At 43.3% G+C, this 23,338-nt stretch overlaps 1 protein-coding gene across 14 annotated transcripts in view; it reads left to right on the forward strand.

Moving 5' to 3' along the window:
* The window catches only part of ZBTB38 (zinc finger and BTB domain containing 38), a 125,612-nt gene that overhangs the window by 70,896 nt on the left and 31,378 nt on the right, over positions 1–23,338 (forward strand). For 11 of the 14 annotated variants that reach the window (XM_050778019.1, XM_050778023.1, XM_050778025.1 and 8 more), the window contains one exon: positions 8,603–8,707. The gene's annotated coding sequence lies outside the window, so the exon portion shown is untranslated. Of the gene's footprint in view, positions 1–381; positions 627–7,023; positions 7,128–7,457; positions 7,830–8,602; positions 8,708–23,338 lie in introns of those variants that run through there. The other 3 variants (XM_050778006.1, XM_050778015.1, XM_050778050.1) reach the window with 3 other exon arrangements.

A 23,338-nucleotide genomic window follows, 5' to 3' on the forward strand; every position in this document is an offset into this window, starting at 1 on the left:
ACCATTATGTCTACAAAAATGTTTATACCTTAGTTTAAAAATAGTTTGTTGCTAAAATTTACTACCAATATCTGAGCTTTCAGCAAGTCATAATCTTTCTGCAGTCGGAGGGTCTTGCCTGGATGTTGAAGGCTGCTGACTAAACAGTGTTGTGTTGCTGAAGGTTGGGGTGGCAATTTATTAAAATAAAACAACAGTGAAGTGTGCTGCATTTATTGACTCTCACAAAATATTTCTCTTTAGTATGTGGCACTGTTTGATAGCATTTGACCCACAGTAGAAATTTCTTTCAAAAGTAGAGTCAGTCTTCTCAAACTTTGTCCTTGCTTCATCAACTAAATTTATGTAGTATTATATCTCCTTTGTTGTCATTTCAACAAGGTTCACAGTGGCTTCACCTGGAATAGATTCCACCTCAAGAAACCACTTTCTTTGCTCATCCATAAGAAGCCACTCCTCATCTGATCAAGTTTTATAATAAGATTGCAGAAATTCAGTCGCATCTTTAGGCTCCACTTCTAGTTCTCTTGCTATTTCCACCACATCTGCAGTTACTTCCTCCACTGAAGTCTTGAATCTCTCAAAGTCATCCATGAGGGTTGGAACCAACTTCTTCCAAGCTCCTGGTAATGTTGATATTTTGACCTCCTTCCATTAATCATGAATGTTCTTAATGGCATCTAGAATGGTGAATCCTTTCCCAAAGGTTTTCAATTTGCTTTGCCCAGATCCATCAGAGCAATCACTGTCTATTGCAGCTACAGCCTTATGAAATATATTTTTAATAAGACTTGAAAGTAAAAATTATTCTTTGATCAGGACTACAGAATGGATGTTGTGTTAGCAGGCATGAAAACAACCTTCATCTCCTTGTACATGTCCATCACAGTTCTTGGATGACCAGGTATATTGTCAATGAGCAGTAATATTTTGAAAGAAATCTTTTTTCTGAGCAGTAGGTCTCAACAGTGGGCTTAAAATATTCACTAAACTAGATCTGCTGTCATCTAGTCATTGTTGTTCCATTAATAGAGTACAGGCAGAGTAGATTTAGCATCATTCTTAAAGGCCCTAAGATTTTCATAATGGTCAATGAGCACTGGCTTCAACTTAAAGTCACCAGCTGCATTAGCCCCTAACAAGAGAGTCAGCCTGTCCTTTGAAGTTTTGAAGCCAGGCACTGATTTCTCCTCTCTATTTATGAAAGTCCTAGGTGACATCTTCTTCCAGTGGAAGGCTGTTTTGTCTACATTGGAAATATGTTGTTTAATGTAGCCACCTTCATCAATTGTCTTAGCTAGATCTTCTGGATAACTTGCTGTAGCTTCCACATCAGCACTTACTTCACTTTGCACTTTTATGTTATGGAGACAGCTTCTTTTTTAAACTTCATGAACCAACCTCTGCTTGCTTCACATTTTTCTTCTGCAGCTTCCTTACCTCTCCTAGCCTTCCTAGAATTGAGGAGAGTTAGGGCCTCACTCTGGATTAGGCTTAGGCTAAAGGGAATGTTGTGGCTCATTTGATCCTCTATCCTGACCACTCAAATTTTCTCCATATCAGCAATAAGGCTTTCTTATCATTTCCGTGTTCACTGGAGTATCACTTTTAATTTCCTTCAAGAACTTTTCCTTACAACTTGGCTAAATGCTTAGCACAAGAGGGCTAGCTTTTGGCCTGTCTTGACTTTCAATATACCTTCCTCATGAAGTTTAATTGTTTCTGGCTTTTGATTTAAAGTGAGAAATGTGCAATTCTTCCTTTCACTTGGACATTTAGAGGCCATTGTAGGGTTAATTGGCCTAATTTCAGTATTTTTGTAGATGAGGAAATATGGAGGCCCAAGGAGAGGAAGAGAGGTAGGGAATGGCCAGTCAGTGGAACAGTCAGAACATAAACATTTATCAATAAAGTTCACCATCTTATATGGGCGTGGTTCATGGCACCCCAAAGCAATTACAATAGTAACATCAGATCACTATAACACATATAATGATAATGGAAAAGTTTGAAATATTGTTAGAATTACTAAAATGTGACACTGAGACACAAAGTGAGCACATGCTATTAGGAAAATGGCACCAGTCAGACCTGCTTGACGCAGGGTTGCCAGAAACCTTCAACCTGTAAAAAAAAATACCACAGTATCTACAAACCCAATAAAGTGGAGTGCAGTAAAACGAGCTATGTTTATATTCTCCTTTTGATTTTTTCCCAATAAGTAAAAAATGTATAAACTATTCTTAGCTTATAGGCTACACAAAAACAGGTATCAGGCCACATGTGGCCCGAGGGACCTAATGGGTTTTGCAGGCCCATTTTCTAATTGGAAACCTGTAAACTGGGGCCCTATTGGCCAGATTCAGTCCACCTGTGTGTTTGTTTCACTTCTAACAATGTTTTTAGTTGAATGAGTTGCCAATATTTTTGTTTCTTGGTTTTAAAATGATATTACTTTTTTTTTTTTTCAAATTATAAAAGTAGTATATCCCTACTATGAGGTAATTTGGAGTGTTGAACATTTTGGCACGGATCCCTTCAGCCTTTTATCTATGCATGGTGTATTTTTTAATAGTTGAGATAGTAATTTGTAGACAAACTATGTACCTGCTTGTCTACTTAACATCCTAGCAGAAGCATTTTATGTCATTTTAAATAAATACTTTTATTAACATAACCTTTTTTTTTTTTTTTTTTTGAGACGGAGTCTCGCTATGTCGCCCAGGGTGGAGTGCAGTGGCCGGATCTCAGCTCACTGCAAGCTCCGCCTCCCGGGTTTTTACGCCATTCTCCTGCCTCAGCCTCCCGAGTAGCCGGGACTACAGGCGCCCACCACCTCGCCCGGCTAGTTTTTTGTATTTTTTTTTAGTAGAGACGGGGTTTCACTGTGTTAGCCAGGATGGTCTCGAACTCCTGACCTCGTGATCCGCCCGTCTCGGCCTCCCAAAGTGCTGGGATTACAGGCTTGAGCCACCGCGCCCGGCCAACCTTTTAAAACTTTATGAAAATCTTTAAACATATGTAGTAGAGGCTAGTTTAATGAACTCCTTGTTAGTTCTTTGACAATTGTCAACTGCTAGCCAATCTTGTTTCATGTAAATCTCCTTCTGTATTATTTTGAAGCAAATCTCAGACATCGTATAATTTCTAAATATTTTAGTGTGATTTAGTATGATTCTCTAAAAGCTAAATATTCTAAGAAAAAGGGTTTTCTCTCCGAAAAGAAACACTAAAATATTTAGGGGTAAAAGAGAATGTTGTCTGTAACTTTCATATGGTTCAGGAAGGTCTGGGTAAAGAGTATACAGGAATCTTTTTTTTTTTTTTTTTTTTTTTTGCACTGTTCTTGCAACACTTCTATAAGTTTGAAGTATTTTGAAATAAAAAGTTTTACAAATGTAGATTACTTTTAAAATATACTTTTAAAATGTGGATTACTAAAAAAGAAAAATAACCACAGTACTAGACCACACCAACAAAGAACAATCATTCTTTAATTACAGCAGAACATCATAGCATTCAAAAAATGAAAGGTCATCTTTTAAAAAAACTAATTTATTTGTTCAAGGCTCAAATCCAAATAAAGTCCATACAGTGCAACTGACACGATTAAATTTTATTTAATTTATAGGTTTCCCTCCTTTCTTTTTTTCCTTGCTATTGCTGTAAAAATTTTGTTGAAGAAACTGTTTGTAGAGTTTCTCCTATCTGAAATCGGTGATTACCTCCCTTGGTGCTGTTTTATGTGTTTCTCTATCTCAGAGAGTTCCTGTAAATTGGGAGTTACATCTACAGACTTGATCAGATTTATATTCCTTTTTTTCTTTTTAAGTAGTCAACATTTCATAGATTTTATGTAAAAATCCTGATTCAGGCTCCCTTAGGAAGTGCTGCCACCTGGCAACAATTGGTCCAGGGTTGGGTAGCCACCATCCCCATTCCTCACCTCCCAACCCCATTTAGGTGGGACTTGAATTCTCCTGCAGGCCAAAGTTCATGCCACTTCCCATAAGCAGTTTCACACATTTATCTGCCTGGCTCCCACAGGCATGGGAAGTTGACACCCCTATTCTAAACATTGCCTCTTCAGGGGCTTTGGTAGATTTCCTACCAAACACATACATCACACACAACAAGTGGCCTTTCAAGAACATAGTAGAGATGAGAAAAAATGATTTGGAAAGAGACTTCCTTAAAGTGCTTGAAGGGAAAGTCATAAGCAGCCAAACTGGGGGAGGCCGAGTTACAGAATTTGGTGAGAACACAGGTTGAGGGAAAGAGGAAAAAAAAGTAAAACCATGAATTAAATTAACAGAGTGCTGCTAGTATGAAAGTTGGAATGTGTTAACAGATTCCTAACCAATAGTAGGAAACAAAGACAGCAAGTTGGTTTAAAAAAGATACTTTAGTCTTTTAATATATTATAATATTGAAACCTTAAAGAGAAGAGGTTAGTAAGTGTTAAATTGGCCAAGTGTCCTAGTCAGAAAGTGCAAGCAGGCAGTTGTAGGATAACAAAAATCAGTGTGGAGATTAAATGAATGAGGTAGGAAAACCTTCTAGAAAAGGCCCCTGGAAAAGAATCAGGAACCATACTGTGGGAATGGTGAAGAACTGGTGGAAATTTAAGAGAGGAGATAATCTTGAAAGTCTTGGGTTTTTTGGTTTTTTTTTTTTTTTTTTTTTTTTTTTTTTTTTTTGCAAATGTATTGAAATGAGAAGTATTATAAAGATAGAGGAAACACATCATGTTTAGTGGTCTTGAAAATGATAAACTTTTGCAGAAAAGAAAATAATTATGACAACTTGGGCCCTTTCTGGAAATTTCCAGATAGTTCCCCATACTCAGAAGAATGATTAAGAGAGAGAATCTGTGACTGGTTATGAGGAAGGATGGAAAATTTTGAAGGACGGGTTGATTATGTAATTTTTAGACTGTGTTGTTTAAAACTGTTGCTGTGATATTTTAGTTATTAATAACAATTTGGGGAAATCTAGTCAGTTCTGGAGAAACATTTGGCGCTAATAAGAAAGAAATGCCACTGTTTGTGAATTCCCAAGTGGATGTAAAGACCCATTCACTTGCTAAGCCTCTTAGGAAACCCAGAGCCGGTTTTACCCTTAACAAGCTGTTGACAGAGTCTGATCAAGGTACCACCTGGAACATGTTAACAATACAAAAAAGTGGATGTGGAGTCAGACCTGTTTCAATCCCTTTATGTCACTCACCATGTGACCCTGGCAGATTACCCATGGAAAATTTCTAGGGTGTAAAGGTTGTTTTACACACAGTAGCTATGATTCTCACTGCTTGGATGGTAGGAACTCAGAACTCTGAATACTTCCAGTACTAACGGCAGCCACAACAGCCTACAGTCACAGCACACTTACATAATACCAGGTACTCTTGCAAATGCTTCACATGTATTATCTCATTTAATTCTTAAAAAGTCCTACAAGGTAGGCACTGATATTAAAATTAGTCCCATTTTATAGATGAAGAAGCCAAGGGAGTTTAGCTAACTTGCCTAAATTGGCCTTGTAAGCAACAAAGCTGGGCTTTAAACCCAGGCAGGCTGAATCCAAAGTGGAATTGCCTTGCCCTACCACCTCCCACCTTCCAGTCACAGGGAAACACAGACAGCAATACCGAATACTAGCACTTCCCAACCCTGGTTCCTAATCCATGTGCCTCAGTTTTCTTGGAGATCTTTGAATAATTTTCAGAGTTTCCAAAAGCTTCAGTGGAAACATATAAACATGCAATTATTAATAGACCACAAGTTTTTTAGGTTAGAATCCACTATTAACAACAGCTTAGTTCAGGTTTTGAGGAAGCTCTGATTGGCAATTGCATATACAAAAACATTGCAGGTTTTTGTTTTTGTTTAAGTGGGAAGATGAATCATTACTTAATAAATGCAATTTAGTGGAGTAGATCTTGCTGAACATGTGGCATATGGAGGAAGAATAAAGGGTGCTTGGCTTTGAGGAGGTTCGGAAATGCTAATATACATGTGTATGCATGTTGCCTAAACTGTCGGCCTTCAAAACTCTTCCTCTTATTTTTAAATAACACGATTCTTTAATCTGACTTGGAGTCAATATATTTTTCCCTCATTATTTAAAATGTTTTGTTGGCTTTATATTTAATATTGGAGTCTATTCATCAAGTGATCACATTCTTAAAACATGGTCAGGAACTGGGATGCAGAATTGCAAGTACTATAGATTCCTAGCTAAAAACGTAAGTTATGCAAAGAATTGACTTTTTAATCTTTTTAAGCTGTGCCCTTGAATTTTTTTAAAAGAAACTTTAAGACTCTACTATCAAAACAAGGGAACATGGACGATGTTTTAAAAACAAACACCTGTCCATTATTCGTGCATTAGCTCCACATGGCCAGCCTGTGGCAGGCCCTCTCTGAATACTTTTTCAATGAGCAGTCCCTGGATCTTGGAAGAAAGATGCCAGCGGCCAGGGCCCTTCATTTAAAGAAGAGGACTGGGTCTTTTGCGTGAAATAGTTTCTATGCCACGCTGGGAAAAATCAATCTAGGCCTCTCTTGACGGCCATGGAAAAACACAGGTGACTCCTTATTCCTGAGCATTTGATGCAATTGAAACAGCACCAGACTCTGCGAATCCTGTGTGCAGAGTCTGGAACAGGAGCTCACGGACACTTCTGCGGCCCGGGGCCTTGTTCTGACAGTCACCAGGCTGTGTGGCCCAGAGTCCTAACTGCGTTGACCTTCGGCAGGTTCTGAATTGTGTCCTCCCCGAGGAGGCTGACGCCGCTGCCTACTCGGTGGGGGGCCCCGGCTGGCCCCTGGGTCAGGCATGGGGCCTTGCGGGGCCCTCGTGGGTCCCGCCGCCGCCCTCCTGAGGCCTGATCCTTGGCGCCGCGGTTCCCCCAGCCCCGGGCCCGCAGGGCTGCGTGTCGGGCCGACCTCCTCCCGGACGGGCTGCGTCCTCTGCCCCGCGCCGGGGGCGGGCCGGGCCGGCAGAGCCGAGCCGCCGGCGTCCATTTTCTGGGCGGTGCTGTGCAGCGCCGCGGCCGGACTCACGGGTCCGGAAGCACCATGGACCCCCGGGGAAACGCGCCGACGGCTGAGGAGCCGAGCCCCGTAAGTGCCCCTTGCAGGGTCTTCACGGGGCCGGGGGCGGGGCGAGGCGCGGCCTGCGGGCATGGGACCCGGGGCGCCGCCGGCCCGACTGCACCTCGCTTCTGGAGGGAGCCGGGAAGCCGAGCTGGGGAAACCCTCGCAAGGGTTGAGCTCCGAAAACGCAGCAGAGCCGAGCTGCCCGCGGGGAGGAAGCGCCCGCAGGTGCCCGGACTCCGGGGCCCGCGCCCGGAGCGGAGCGGGGCGGGGCGGGGTGGGTTCGGCTGGAGAGTGCGGGCAGGTTGCGCCGCATCTCGTGGCCCAACTGCGCGGCTGTGCTAGAGGGCGGGGGCCGAGGAGGAATGCGCTCCCGGGACTGGGGACGTGGTGGGCTCGAGTCCAGCGGGCTCGAGCACTGCGTTGACAGTCACACCTCCCGTCTCCTGGATTGAGAATCGGACCCTAGTCCTGACCCTGCGGGAACTTGATAATTTCCTTGATGCAACACCAAGACTCTGGAATTGAACGGGACGTGCAAAGGCAGAGCCCTGCCCCCAGGGGTTTGCAGTCTCAGACGCCTACTTCTGCAGTAGTTAGGTCTGCTCTGTTGGTACAACATACAACACAACCGCCCGCCGTTAGCCACTTTTTTGTAGGGTACATCATAAATCACCTGAGATTTTAGTCTGTCCGCGGTTCCGCTTTATAACTCCTGCACTGCGGTAGGTAAGTGCCTAATTCCATTCTGGACGTTGGCCCTAATTGAGTATCCCTTCTAAGGATCGATTATAGGTGATATGTGTTATAGTGCCTTATACACATTTTAAAGATTAAAGACTTCTTCTGTGAAGCTCAACTACTTGGTCAGATTCTCATGGTTAAAAAATGTGGAAGAGTTTTGTCCTGGTTTCAGAGAAGCAGCTAGTGAGGCGCTATATCTAAGTGTAGTGTTTTTCAAGAGTGGGGGACCCATTAGAAGACTCTGGGATCAGTTTAGTGGGTTGCTACTGGAAATCTTCTTAACGATATAGAATATACAGTACAATACAGAGAAACATAGAATAGAAAATAACATGCATTGCACATAGTGAAGGTAAGCATTGTCTTATGAGACTTTTGGTTTTCAGTTTATATAACATAAATTTTTAAAACAGTGGGTCACTGGCTGAAAAGTTTTTAAAACCCTGACTTACTGGTTAATGGCCCAGGCTTTGGAATCAATTGAATCTGGATTTGAGTCCTAGTTGTCACATAAACCAGCTGTGTGACCTCGAACAGGTTCTGTGGCCCATTAGAGTCGCCGTTTCTATAGCTGTGAAATGGGGGAATGTTCCCTACATCTGAAGGTTGTTATGAAGACAACACGAAACCACATATGTCAACCACTTTGTGGGTGCTTGACTTATGTGTTCAATATGTGCTGATTGCAGTTATTGTTGCTAAAACATCAAATCCTAGCAGCTAGTCATGGGACACTGCACTTTTCTTTTTCTTTTTAGATCTTGATGTGGAAGAAATGGAGGACTCAGAACCAAGGATTTCCAAGTGATTTCTTCCAAAGCACAGGAATCTAACTCTGTTAAAGCTGGTCTGTTCTAACTGAGGTAACTAAATTCGCGTCTCTCCTTAGTCTACATGAGACAGGAAATGGTCTTTCTGAGGGACTCCCAAAGGGTATATGATTCAAGACAGCAATCCATCAAGTTTTGGGGTTACAAAGTGACCATGACAAGTGATGTGTTACTGGGAGACCGGATGTGTAAAGCCCCTGTGATGAAGGGGAACTAGGAGATCAAGGCCTTAGGACAGCTGGTTTCTCATTCCAGTTCTGTCAGCAATTATTCTGGAGTCTTCTACATGTCTCTTCACAGATCTCTAGTTTCCCAAGGCTGGAAGGATGCACTGACATTGCTGAGGCCCAGATAGTTTAGATGACGCTTCAGGGTTACCCAGTGAGTTGCGGGTCAAGGCAGGACTGGACCTTGGATCTTCGTTGCTCAGTCACGTAGCCAGCTTCAGGGCCCTCTGTGAGGTGAGCTCTGCTAGGCACAGAGTATACAAACGTGAAGAGACCATCCCCAGGACACTTGCAGCTGTCACAGCCAAGTATTGACGGCCCAACACGCTAAGCTCTACCTTGGAGCCATATACAAAGTCCCAGATGGTGACAATAACAACTACCATTTATCAAGCATTTGTATGCATGTGTATGCTAGGCAGTGTGTGAAGGGCTTTAAGCACAGTATTTTTTATTTACCCCTCACGATAGCCCTATGAGGTGAGGAAGAATAGGCGTAAAGGATTGAAATGTGAAAATAGAGACAGGTCATGGAGGGGTTTGCATCTCATACTACATGTATGAAGTCCCTTCTGTGGGCACAGCGCTGTGCCAGCACTGCAAAGTGACCATCCTGGAGGAGCTTGCAGCCTGATTCCAGAGAGGCACGGTAGGATGGATGGTGCTTGCCATTCACCTCCACCTCCTTCCCTGCTTCTCCAGAAGTTGCAGAGTGGGGTCCATCACAGGGACAGACCAGAGTCATAGACATACCAAAATTTCTACCTCTGAATTCAATTTTTCTTTTTTCTCCACTTAAATCTATACTTCCGCCCACCTATTAAAACTTATGCCCTCAATTTATAAATGATAGTAAGGGCCGGGCGCGGTGGCTCAAGCCTGTAATCCCAGCACTTTGGGAGGCCGAGACGGGCGGATCACGAGGTCAGGAGATCGAGACCATCCTGGCTAACACAGTGAAACCCTGTCTCTACTAAAAAATACAAAAAACTAGCCGGGCGAGGTGGCGGGCGCCTGTAGTCCCAGCTACTCGGGAGGCTGAGGCAGGAGAATGGCGTGAACCCGGGAGACGGAGCTTGCAGTGAGCCGAGATCCGGCCACTGCACTCCAGCCTGGGCGACAGAGCGAGACTCCGTCTCCAGAAAAAAAAAAAATAAAAAATAAAAAATAAATAAATAAATGATAGTAAGGCCTTCTCTGAATTCATTGATTTATTTTTCATCAACAAATGTTTATTGAGCTTCTACAAGGCACTTGGGTACTCAAGACCAGACAGATTTGTTTTTACAATCATATTAGTCATTTCCAGTCTCTTAGCAAAGAATTTGTTGTTCAACTGTTAGCAATTTTCTATTGTTAATATGCTGGAACGTCAGCTCATGGATGTTAGAGATTGACCCATACGTAGAATTCCAAATGGATATATAGGAAAGCCATTTAAAAAGTCTTAATATCTTTAGAAAGGAATTTCACACTTCTCTTTAAAATTTTGATTTTGTCATTCTTGTTACCTGCTTATAGAGGCCTTTTTATTTGTACATTTAACTCAGAATCCAAGAAAAAGCAGTTTGGCAAGGGGTTTTGTTTGATTTGAAACGTTCTCTTCTCTTAGCTTTGTAGGCCACAGAAGACTGTGGGTATTCAAAAGTAAAGTAATTTAAGAAATATGTTTGTTTAATTTATAAGGTAGAAAATTAGAGATAGCTCTAAGAATTGCAATAAGCCACAGAAATCAAATTGCAAGACTTGAATGCTACCTGTAATAACTTAATCCCCAAATAAAACAAATGAGATGTTGAATGTGAACATGCTTTGTAAACTTTAAGGTGTTCTATGAATACTGTACAGCAATCCACTACAAGTATGACTGTGCTAGAGAGAATGGAGAATTCAGCTGCCACAAAAATCTGGTCTCTTCGCTCTCAGACTCTGTTGAGGAAAGAAGATATGCAGAAATAACCATCTGATAAATGCAAAAAGAAGATATTTTGGTAATTTGAGGAGGAAGGGGTCCCTTTTATCCCTAGCAGTCAAGAGGCTCTTGAGAAAAAACATCTAAGCAAGTCCTTGAATGATGTGGCATTTCAATAAAAGAACAGGGAAGAGGCATTTGAGATAGGAGGACTAGTAGGAGATGGAGAAACGTGGAGCATATTCAGGGAAAAGGGTCAAGTCCAATTGAGTTAGAACTGGTCTATATACAGGCATCAAAACTGTAGAACATTCAGTGCCAAATGATACAGTCTTGAATGCCAATTAGGAAATGTGAATGCATTAACCAATAGGTGTCATTAAAGATACTTGAACAGGGGAGTGTTGTGGCTGTGCTTCAGGGCCAGGCTCTTGTGAGTAGCTTGGGGGAGATCAGGAGGAGAGGCAGGGCAGAAACTAGAGGCCAGAAGGCCAGTTAAGCTACTATGACCCACCAAGGAAAAAGAGGGGCAGGAAAGGCCTGAAATGGTTGATAACAATGAAATGGGAAAGGAACAGATGCAGAGGGAAGAACTGACAGAATCTGATGTGTCAGTGGAGAAGGAACAGCTAAAGCTGACACTGCGATTTCCAGAGCAGTAGTTCCCATGGAAGAAACTCAGAAGGAGGTAAGGAGCTACATTTTAGAGGTGCTGTGTTTGCAGTGTTGAAGCATGCTGTCTCCCAGGCAGAAGGGGGCTTTGCGCTCCACAGGAAGGCCAGGGCTCCTTTGGGAGTCTTTGGTTTATAACAAAAAGTCAAGAGACAGGAAAAGAGATTGTTGAGAGAGAATATCAAGAGACGGGAAAAGAGATTTTTGAGAGAGAATATAGGGGGAAAATGGTTGAGGATGGAGCCTTTTGCGAAAAGAATGGAAGATCCAGGGAGGCAGATAGAAGTCCGGCAAGATAGTAAGGAAGAACCATGGAGGAACGCAACTCCAGAAGCCAGCGGAAGGAGGTTCCCAATGGAGGGAACCAGGTACGTCAGACCCTGGAAGGTGAGGGATGAGCTTAGGAAGACCCTTGGATTGACAAGTGCGAAGTTACATTGTTGGTGTTTTCCTTTTTAAGGTAATATGACGTATATGATGAATATTAAGTGGTTTAATTTACATAAGTGTGTAGCTTACACAAATCAAGAATCACTCTTAAATTTGTCCCGGGCAAGTCCCAGAACACATTTCTGATTATGAAAATTCAAGCTGTTAAATGTGGTTTTAATAGTAGTCATACACTGTATTCTGTTGTCAGCATACAAATTAAAGAATATCCCTTAATAGAATGAGTCCTTTAAAAACTACATTTCTGTTGATGCAAAAAGTTTCTAACAATAATGTCATTCCATTGCCTTTTACCATATGGCTACTGTATGACATATGCGTGTCTGCGTGTTTTCACGTGCATATGAGCTTAGTACAATGGAATGAGGAGACTGGGGTCAGATAAATCTAGTTTCACAACCTAGCTGGGCCACTTTCCAGACTTGTGACTTTAGAAGAGTTTCTCTCTAAGCCTGACTTTTTCCATCCGTAACTCATATAGGATTATTTGGAAAACTGACTAATATATAATTTGGTCAGGATCTCTATATACCGTAGCAGGCAATTAATTAATATTGGTTCCCTTCCCCTCACAACCTTGTATAGATATATAAATTTATATAATGTGCATCTACACATAAAGCCTTATCTTTAAGACTCATTTTAATTTGTTAATTTTATCATGGAAAGCACACACCTCCTATTACCACTGATTTATTCTGGGTTAGTCCCAGTGACCATCAATTTAGTATGGACAAGAATCTACCTGGGGAACGTGTCAAAATGTAGATTCCCAGGTGGGGCAAGGGAATCTGTATTTTAAACAGCACTGTCATGGCTGGTGACGAAGATTAACAATTGCCAACTTCTGTGAAGCAGAGGAAGAGATAAACCTGAGATTTGAGATGCTAGTTTCAAATCCTGTTTCTACCAGAGATATGTCTATGCTCAAAATTTTTATATCATTAATGTTAATGGATTATATGCATAATCAGATAAAAGCAAATACTTTCCAGAGAGTCAGGGAATGGTGGTATTATTGCACCCTCCTGCCCCGCATCATCTCATTGCTCTCTGCTGTGTGATCACAGTACTGGGTAACATACTGCCTGCAAACCAGTTTCTTTCCTGTGGAATAAGTGATGACACCTTGTCCCATGGCCAGAGTTTGCAAAACCACTGTAACTTGTTTGTTAGCAATATATATAGTGACAACACTACACAGTCATGCCATTAAATTATTCTACATGACTCTGTCTTCTGGTAGATAAACATCTCTGTCATTATATTATTTCCCTCAGTCTTTGCATCTTAAAGTCACTTAATTTTTAGGCTAAAGTTCATATTCTTCATCTATCCCAACTCCATTTTATAGATGAAAAAATCATTTGGCTGAGCACAGTGGCTCATGCCTGTAATCCCAGCACTGTGGGAGGCCAAGGCTGATGAATGACCTGAGTTCAGGAGTTCGAGACCAGCCTGGCCAACGTGGCAAAACCCCGTCTCTACTAAAAATACAAAAATTAGCCGGGCATGGTGGCACACACCTGTAGCCCTAGCTACTGGGGAGGCTGAGGCAGGAGAATCACTTGAACCTGGGAGGCAGAGGTTGCAGTGAGCTGAGATCGCACCACTGCACTCCAGCCTGGGTGACAGAGCAACACTCCATCTAAAGAAAAAAAAAAAGAGAGAGAGAGAAAAAGAATGTATCCTTTTTTTCTTCCTAGTTCCAGCTCCCCTCTTTGTTTATTCACAACAAAGGATTGAGGTATATAGACATGTTTGGTGTTTAACTTAGATATGGAAAGTATAAAACATTTGACATGTATATTGAATTGCTCGTTATGTTCTCTATACATAATTTAGAAATAAGATGACTTAGTGGGAATATATTTATGAAAACTATATTGAGTCATTTTAAAACGATGTCAGCATCCTTTTGCTGGTTTGCCTCTTTGGAGGAGGATGCTGATGGCCTGGAGCCTTTCCTAGAAACAGAGTTTCTCTCTCTATACCCACAGCTCCAAGGAAAGAGGATGGAACTGACATTCATGGAGTTAGGTCTATACTTTGTATGCATTATCTCTGCCATCTTTTAGAACCTCAGACAACATGGTGTGGCAAGTGAAGCAAAAAGAAACTCAACAACTATAGCCAAGGTTGTAGAGATGAGAGGTTTTTTTTATTTTTTATTTTTTATTTTTTAAGATGGAGTTTCACTCTTGTTGCCCAGGCTGGAGTGCAGTGGCGCTGTCTCAGCTCACTGCAACCTTTGCCTCCCAGGTTCAAGTGATTCTCCTGTCTCAGCCTAAGTAGTTGGCATTACAGGTGACTGCCACTATGCCCAGCTAATTTCTGTATTTTTAGTAGAGATGGGATTTCCCCACGTTGGCCAGGCTGGTCTTGAACTCCTGACCTCAGGTGATCCACCAGCTTCAGCCTCCCAAAGTGCTGAGATTACAGACGTGAGCCACTGTGCCCATCCTGAGATGAGATTTTTACACTCTGGGGTCTGTCTGACTCACAAGGCCAGCCTCTTCTCTCCACACTCTGGGCTGCCTCCCCAGCCACATAGTGAGAGTATGAAACCAGTGTTTGTTCCTGATTTTTTTTTTTTTTTTTTTTTTTTTTGAGACGGAGTCTCCGTCTGTCGCCCAGGCTGGAGTGCAATGGCGGGATCTCAGCTCACTGCAAGTTCCGCCTCCTGGGTTTACGCCGTTCTCCTGCCTCAGCCTCCCAAGTAGCTGGGACTACAGGCACCCGCCACTTCGCCCGGCTAGTTTTTTGTATTTTTTTAGTAGAGACGGGGTTTCACAGTGTTAGCCAGGGTGGTCTCGATCTCCTGACCTCGTGATCCACCCGTCTCGGCCTCCCAAAGTGCTGGGATTACAGGCTTGAGCCACCGCGCCCGGCCTGTTCGTGATTTTAACTGAGAGGCTCAGAGATCCTCATCCTTAATATTATTGTAACCTCAGACTTTTTGACAAGAAGCAAATGGAGCAGAGATAATGTGCAAATTTGAATTTGTTCAGCAAATATTTACTTAGTATCAACTACGCGCCAGGTAGGAGATCAGAACCCCAGCCTCATGGAGCCTCCCTATCTCCCTAACCTATCCTTATCTACTGTCTGTGCTGCTGCAAGCTTTTCTTTTAGAGTAAAATACCAATGGAGTTCCACACTGATAAGATCAATTAATTTGTGTCTTGCTATAGCTGTCACTGTCACTATGCTGGGCTAAATGTTCCCAGAGCCTGTACCAGTTGAAAGATTAAAACTGCTCCTTGGGGGATTGCCCTGAGGGCTAAGTAAATGTTTGTTGATTACCCTCTGAGGCCCTGAGGAACTCTACAGGGGGCTAGGAAAATTGCCCAGAGCTCCTGCAGGGCTGGGTTGGGGTGAGAAGAAAGACATCCGTGTGAGAATCCAGAGGGGATGCCTAGGAATTGTTCCCAGCATGACTTCGCTTGTTTGGTTTCCTCACCTGTAACCAGAGAAGGTTTCGCTCAATGATGGCTGTTTCCTCCGGCTCTAAGGTGTAGTAGTTTATTTTCTTTCGAGCAGAAAAGCAGAGGTGCTGGGACAAGCAGGGGCAGGGACTCAGTCTGAGGTCTCCCAGGGGTCTCAATGTAGCAGCTCCCTCCTGTCCTCATAGATATGCCGATATTAGCCAGACTTTGGGTTCTGCCTTTACCTTCTACACTTTTGAGGAAAGTGCATCAATTTAAGGGTGGGAGATTGTCCACTTTTGAAGGAATGAAGACTCTTACAGAAGGATTGGGACTGGCTGGGAATCGTGGTTTTCAAATATAATGCTTATAGGGAACCTGGGAAATAAACTAGCCCAACCTCTTTGCATTCCAGATAAGGAAAGAAATGTCCAGAGAAGTCTTAGGACTTGCTCAAGGCCACATCATTAGTGGCAAAGTGGGAACAGAACCCACTGTCCTAGGCCCAGTCTGCCAGAAACAGGCAGGTTATCAGAAAAGCAGGAGATGGCAGTCAGCAGCAAAGCTTAAAGGACTGGCACTGTCCCATGCGAGCGAGCTGACCATGACATCTGCTGGACTTCCAGCAGACACACGCAGTAGGACACCGTGATGCAAAGCTTCCGGTCCAGTTGGAGCCCTTGGGTTTTTGCCAATTAAGATAGTCAAGCAAATTTCTTTTTGACCTGGGAGAGGCAGAAGGCTGTTTTCCATCTTACAAAAGCATTTCTCCTCTCTCATGTAAATGAAAATTCCTAAGGTATATTATAACTTAATATTGAAAGAAATTAAACATTTTCTTGGGGAGGGAGGAAGACCCAGCTTGCGCACCCCAGTTTTTCTGGCCACTACTGTGAGTGTTCATACCAGGATGCATTTTCGTGAGAAATCCAGTGGCTATTTAAGTCCTGGAAGGGTATCCTGGGATTATTTCAGCAACCCATGAAGGCAGGCTTTGTGCAAGGTGAGACAGATATGAGCTGTCACTTCCTGCTTTGTGAGTTGGATATTGTTTCTAGGCCCTGTTTTATTTATGTTATTTTTCCTGTTCGTGTGTTAGAACAACTTTGACTATTTGTAGAGTTGATTACAATTAGATAATAAGACCACCAATTCAGTCCGAACAAAGATGAATTTATTATCTTGCCAGGCGAGGGAGACCCGCATATTCAGATCAGTCTCCCCATACTTTTGTGCGTTTCGTGTAAGCACGGAGATTTCCGATTAGTTCTAATAGCACAGTGATTGGCTCCCAGACACCTAAATGAGGATTCCCTTTTTGAAAAACCTACTCAGCATTCTGGTCTGTCCCTGCTTAAACCTATTTAGTCTGGTCTTCTAGTCCCTGACTTGAGCTCAAAGAGCAAGGTTTCTCGAGGTCTCCGTGCGTGCGGGTCTTTGATGTTCTTTGGTGGAAGAGATTTACAATGTAGCCATAACCGGTGCCTGTGGCTGAACCATGCCTTCTGTGGTGTGTTCAGCCCTTCTCTTGGATTAATGCAAGTTCCACCTTTGCTTTAATGGGAGGAGACAGAAGGACCACTTTGAGGAAGCAGAGGCAAGAAGATAGTCTGCAAAAGCCATGACGTGGCACTGAAATGAAGCCCTGTGTAGGGTTTTACTCAGACGTTAGAGAACTGGCTGCCCCGGAGTGCTGTGCTAACTAGAGAAAGAAAAAAAAAAAAAAAACCCTGACCTTTAAAATTTTTCCTGTGAAGGTCTAGCAATTCTGGAGTGTCTTCAGTGACTACACAGTGTAAAGCAACTTTGTGCACAGAAGCACCATAAATTACCTAAATGGAAATTTGCTTCTAAGTGAAGTTCTTACCCTGTCTGTTGGATATTTAGAGTATTGTCGATATTTGTTTTTGTTTTTGACATTTTCAGGAAACCGAGAGCTTTTTGTCACATTTGAACAATCTCTTTTAAGAATTTCTTTTCTATTTATAATGCGTTTCTGATAAGAAGATTTGCGCCTTTCTCTATTTTAGAAAATACTTTTTGAGGTTTTTTTTTTTTTTCCTTTTATGAAGTTTAAATAGTTGTCTTACCTCCAATCCTAGCAACTCCCTTACATTAAAAATGACCTATTTTTTTTTTTCTCCCATGAGGTTCCTTTGCTCAGAGAGAATAAGAAAAGTTCTGGTAATTAGTCATTGTGGTATTCTGTAAACAAGTACTTGGGAGGCCATGATTTATATTACTGGTCGGGAAGAAAAAAAAGAAGGGGTTTTTGTGTATCTCTAGACGATTACCCTTGTGAAAGGCAAGTGCCTCATATTCCCAAAAGGTCTCTTGGGTGCCCTGTTTGTTGTGTTAAGGTCTGTCAAAGGCGGTGGCCATTTTCTGTGAGCTGAATCCCTGTGTGAAACTCCTCCCGCTGTGAGGTCTATGAGCATTTGTTTTCTAAAATGAAAGCACAGGCAGAAACTCAAGCTATTCTACAGAACAGTCTGTTCTTTCGATTTTTTTTTTAGATCAGTATATTTAAAGCATAATTTTTCTAAACAACATATTGCGAGTGTTTACCTGCAGTGGTTTGGAGTTTGCGTGGGGAGTTTTATTTATTTTTTAATGTACACAACTTATTTACCAACGTCATTGCTCCTTCTGCTCAGATAATTCTACCCTAAACTAGGTGAATAGGGGAACTATGTAGGTACCTGACTATTGCCAGAAACTTTCCTTCTGTTTCTATTAAATTTCTTTTGGGGTGAAATTGGCAACAGCTGACTGGAACGTAGCTCCCTTAATATTCTTCCCCCCTCCCACAATTTTTTCCACTTGATTTTTTTTTTTGTCTGAACCATTGTTCATCCATTCGAAAGACTGGCCAGAGTTTTGGTCACTTTTCCATAGTAGGAAAGCTTCTGTGCCTCTCCGTGTACCTCAGACCTGCTGGTGGGCTTGCTTGACAGCTCTGCCAAGCGCCTGCGTCTCCTGAGCCTATGAAGAGGCAACTTTCACAATCCTGTGCTGCATTCGCGCTCTGTGCTGCCAGGCCTGGCCTCCCTCCAGAGGTCGTAGTGTTGCCAGCAGTGGCTTCAAACTGGAAACATGGGAGGAGGAATTGTGGGAAATGGGGAAGAAGAAAATGTTTGTGCAGGGAAAGTGTGTACGTGGACTTAAATAAATATCTGAGGGCCCAGGCCCATACAGATAATCTCTGTACGCTGGCATTTTGCGCCTGGAGCCAGGTGTCTGTTGACAGTGGGGAGGAGGTGGGGAAGACCCGGCCCAGAGCCTCAGCCGCCTTCCAGCAGGAGGTCCTCACGCCCCAGACGGTCAGAATGCTCCCCGGACTGAGGGATCAGCTGCACATCCCCCCTGATGTCGCTAAAGCTGAAATCTGCTTCGTGGGTTTAGCCACCATTTTCATTGAGCCGTTCTGAGGATTCCTTGAGGGTACTTGTGATCTTGGTGGAGATGCTTCATGGTGTTGACCCTATTGTTTGGAACACCTGACAGCTGGATGGTCCAGGCCCTATTTCTATGATCTGTTTTTTGGAACTGTTGTATTTGTGTGACACAGTGATGCAGCATGATGTCAACTCCCACCTACTGTAACCCAGGAGGGAGCATGATGTCAGCTCAGGATACTGGAACTGATAAAACTCAGTGAGTGTTGCTTCCCGTTACACACCTGCTCATGATGACTTGTGGGACGCTTGTTTTAAAGAAGGAGAGCTGAGTGCCTCTGATAGAAAATCTGATTTCATGAAATGCTTATTAGGAGTCAGGTACCCCTTTTTCCTGAAGCTTGAACAGACTATCATTAATGTGACTGACTGCAGCAAAGTGAAGAGTTTGATATTTGCCACTCTGCCTCTGAGGATTTATGTAGGGAAATTTTTCCCATAGGAATGGACAAACTAAAGGAATCCTTAAGAAATAGTATATCACCCAAATATATTCTGTGGTAAGGCTTCTCAACACCTGTCCTTCATTAGGACGAAGCACTCTGAGAGTTTTGAAAACCTGAATACTGACATCTCAGCATTTAAATTTTAGGACAATGAATCACCGTGCAGAGATTAAAATTTCACAGGCAGAACAAAACCTACACGTGATTTATACTTACATTTTTATAGACTAAGATCTAAAACTCACATACAGGAACAGGAAGGTAATCTGAACGTTAAATGTGGGCTTGGTATGAGAAGGTAAGCAAGTGGTTAGATTGTGGCAAACTGGAGGTTTGAGACTTTTTCACATAGATCGGGGCCTGATGAGAGCATCTGCAGGCCGAATGGAGCCTATGGGCTGCTGCTTGCATGGCAGTTGCATGCAATTTGACTCAGTCCACTGATCTGAATTCCCTCAGTGGCAACCTGCCCAGTCTTCTCCTGCAGAGCGTTGGGCTTGAAGCTGTCTAAGGCCCAGCCCAGGGAAAAATAAAGGCCATTGAACCTTCTCCATCTCACCACAAATAAGTCAGTCGCTTTGGATATAACTATGTCCATTTCATACAGGCAAAGTATTATGTCAGTGGGGTCAGTAGCAGAGCATGGTATTTGTGTCCAGGCATATCTGGAAGGCTTCAGACAGAGCAGCCCTGACTAAGTTGCCCAGTGCTCAGTGTACTGATCCCAGGGTGAGACAGGAAGAACATTGGAGGAAGCCCCTCCGTGTCCAGGCATGTCCCTCTTAAGGCAGCCAAATGGAACCAAGCCTGCAGAGGCTAACCTGGATGGCATCAGGTGATGGACGACAGCAAGGGACAGCAGATATGTCCTGATATAATTGGTCTTTGGTACGTTTGGTCCAAGGATGTTTTCTGAAATATCTCAACAGTGACTTCCTAACTAGTCCTAGACTGGGACAATCTGAGAATTGTCTGTTGACAATTTATTGACAGTCTCCCTCTGTTGACACTTTATTGACCTTCCACAAACCCTGGAATTTACAATGCTTTCCCTCTTTTCTACACATCTTTTAACCCTGCCCTTTCTTTCTTGGTGCTGAGTCATAATGTCTTTGACGCACATAGCACAGGGCCTGGGATGTAAAAGGTGCCCAGTCAGTGTTAGCTTTTCTTGTTACTGGCATCATCATCATCATTTCCATTCTAGCTATTATTTCACCAGAGGTCAGGGAACTTGGTTTCCCTACACTCCATTTAAACCACATCTTCAGGGGTACCTCAGCCATCTCTACCCTGACATAGATGAAGATGGACCAGACATACAAGACGCTTTTCTGGAATTTGTCCTGTTTATGTCACCCATTTCCGTTGTAAGAGTTGGGCTTTTATTAGAAATACAAGTGTCTGCCATTGTAAGCGAAGTTGTAGGGCTTATGCTATGTGGACTGGACTCTAGGTGGGCCAGGGTGGAATCATTCTAGAAACTTGTTCCAGGATGACTTGACCAAAGAAAAGCCATCAGATGCTGCTGCAGTGGAGACCTGACATTTGCTACCCCAAGTGTGGTCCTCAGACTGGCAGCATGGACATCCTCTGGGAGTCCATTAGAAATACAGAGCCTCGAGCCCTACCCCAGACCCACTGTGTCAGAAAATGCACTTAACAAGATCCTCAGCTGACTTACACACATTGACATTTGAGGAGTGCTGCTCTAGACACTCCGGCGAAGCACAGAGACAGACTGACATAGAGATTGACCTATGTAAGATTGTGGACTTGCTAACTAGGAGGTGGATTGGATGCTTTGGTCTTAGGGGGTGGGGTTGAGGGTTGTGCCTTTTAAGCCCTGCTGTAGAAATGTATGATGGGGTGATATTGACCACATTAAGAATCTGATTCTGAAGACTCTTGTTGTCCCCTGGTTGTGAGTTTAATCTTATAGTGCCTCATTCCTTTCTACCATCTCCAGCACCACTGACCTTCTGGCCTTGGAAACCCTGTTGCCAAGCAGGGAAAGTCCTGTTTTAGGGGACAGAAAACCTTTGTGTATCAGGCAACTGACACAAATAATGTAGGATTTTAATGGTGGAACGTGTATCAGTATAAAAATGAGGGGTGATCTGCTCTCAGTGAATATTTATGGGACCCTTGTAGGTGGTGAAAAGGGAAGTGTAACTGAACTTCTTTAATGTTCATGGCTGAGGGCATTGCCTGCTCCTAAGAAAACAATGGGAAAGACAGAAATCATTAATCCCATGCTGCCATGGTGACCTGTCTGGACTGGAAACTACTAGGGTGGTGAGAAAAGGGCTGCAGAATCTTAGAGAGGAAATTCCAGCTTCATATTGCATTAATCTAGTTTAAAAATGAATTAAAAGCCTTTTCAGCCCTTCCAAGTTCTTGCCTACATTTTGAGGGTAGCATGGCCTGGCTTTTTGTGAATTTATGATTGTGATTTTTTTTTCCATGCTGTGGAGTACTCTCAGGTGGTCTTTTGCCCTGAACTCACAGTGGCCTGTGGTCCCTTGAGCAGAACACAACTTGGGAGTGCAACTGGGTATCTTAGGAGTCTCTGAGCTGGCTTGCTCTCCCTTCCTCTCTTCTTCCTCTTCCTACCACTGTCAGGAAGCTTAGCGTGGAGTTCTGGATTCCAGCTCCCTCTCACATTCATTCATGTGAGCTACTGCCATGGTGTCAGTAATGGGTTGAATGGCTGCCCCCCAAAAGATGTGTCCATGTCCCAGAACCCGTGAGTGTGACCTCATTTGGGAAAAGGGTCTTCACAGATGTAATTAAGGATTCTGAGATGAGAGGTGGACTCTAAAGCCAATGACAAGTGTCCTTATAAGAGACACTTGTAGAAAGGAGAAGGCCATGTGCAGATGAAGGCAGAGATGAGCATTACGCAGCCACAGGCCAAGGAGAGACTGGAGCCACCAGAAACTAGAAGGGGCAAGGAAGGATTCTCTCCCTGCAGCCAAGAGCACGGCCCTGCTGACTCCTTGATTTTGGACATCTGTCTTCCAGAATTGTGAGATAATGAATTTCTGTTGTTTTAAGTCACCAAGTTTGAGGTAATTTGTTACAGCGGCCCCAGGAAACAAGTACAGTGTCCAAACCTAGCCTTGATCCTGCAGCACAAGAGAGCTTGTTAGAAATGAGATTCTGGGGCTTACCAGATTCAGTCTGGAGTGGCATGAAGAAATGAAATTGTAGTAAGGGTCTGCAGGTGGTTCTGATGCACCAGCATCCATTGTTCGTGCTCCCCCTTTAGCCCTATTTTCTTTTCATCCAGTTTACTTCAACTTGGGCAAAATTCATGCTCACGTTTGCAACCACCTCCCATACGTCATTGCACTGCACATCTGAATCTTCACTCCAGCTCCCTTTCAGCACTGAAGTCCATTTTGGATGTCTGTTGATTGAGGGAGCCACCTGCATTTTCTCAGGCTTCTCAGAGGGGGCTCAGACTTCACAAACTTCATTATCCTCCTCCCAAACCAGCTCTTTGATTTGGGCTCCCGACCTGTTAGTGGCACATCTAGATGCAGTAGAACTGGCACGTCAATCATTCTTGCCCCACTGCCTTGTCCCTAATTTCCAATTAGTCGATTCTTCCTTTCAAATAGCTTTCAAATTTTCCCCCCTCTTTCATCCCCACATGTCTCTTTGCCTTCTTTTCAGACTTTCTCCAGACACCCTTCTCACAAACTGCTTTCAGAGTGACCTGTCTGCAAATTTGTCAAATCATTCCCGTATTAAACCTTTTAAATGGCTTGCCGTTGCTCAAGTTGTACGTAGAAAGCTTATTTTAAAAGCCCAGGCTGGGTGCAGTGGCTTACGCCTGTAATCCCAGCACTTTGGGAAGCTGAGGCAGGCGGATCACGAGGTCGAGATGGAGGCCACCCTGGCCAACATAGTGAAACCCCATCTTTACTAAAATACAAAAATTAATGTAGTATGTACTGGTGTAGTGGTGCATGCCTATAGTCTCAGCTACTCAGGAGGCTGAGGCAGGAGAATCGCTTGAACCCAGGAGGCAGAGGTTACAGTGAGCTGAGATCACGCCAT

The sequence above is a fragment of the Macaca thibetana genome, chromosome 2 (assembly GCF_024542745.1).
Source record: "Macaca thibetana thibetana isolate TM-01 chromosome 2, ASM2454274v1, whole genome shotgun sequence".
In the NCBI taxonomy this organism is placed as follows: Eukaryota; Metazoa; Chordata; class Mammalia; order Primates; family Cercopithecidae; genus Macaca; species Macaca thibetana.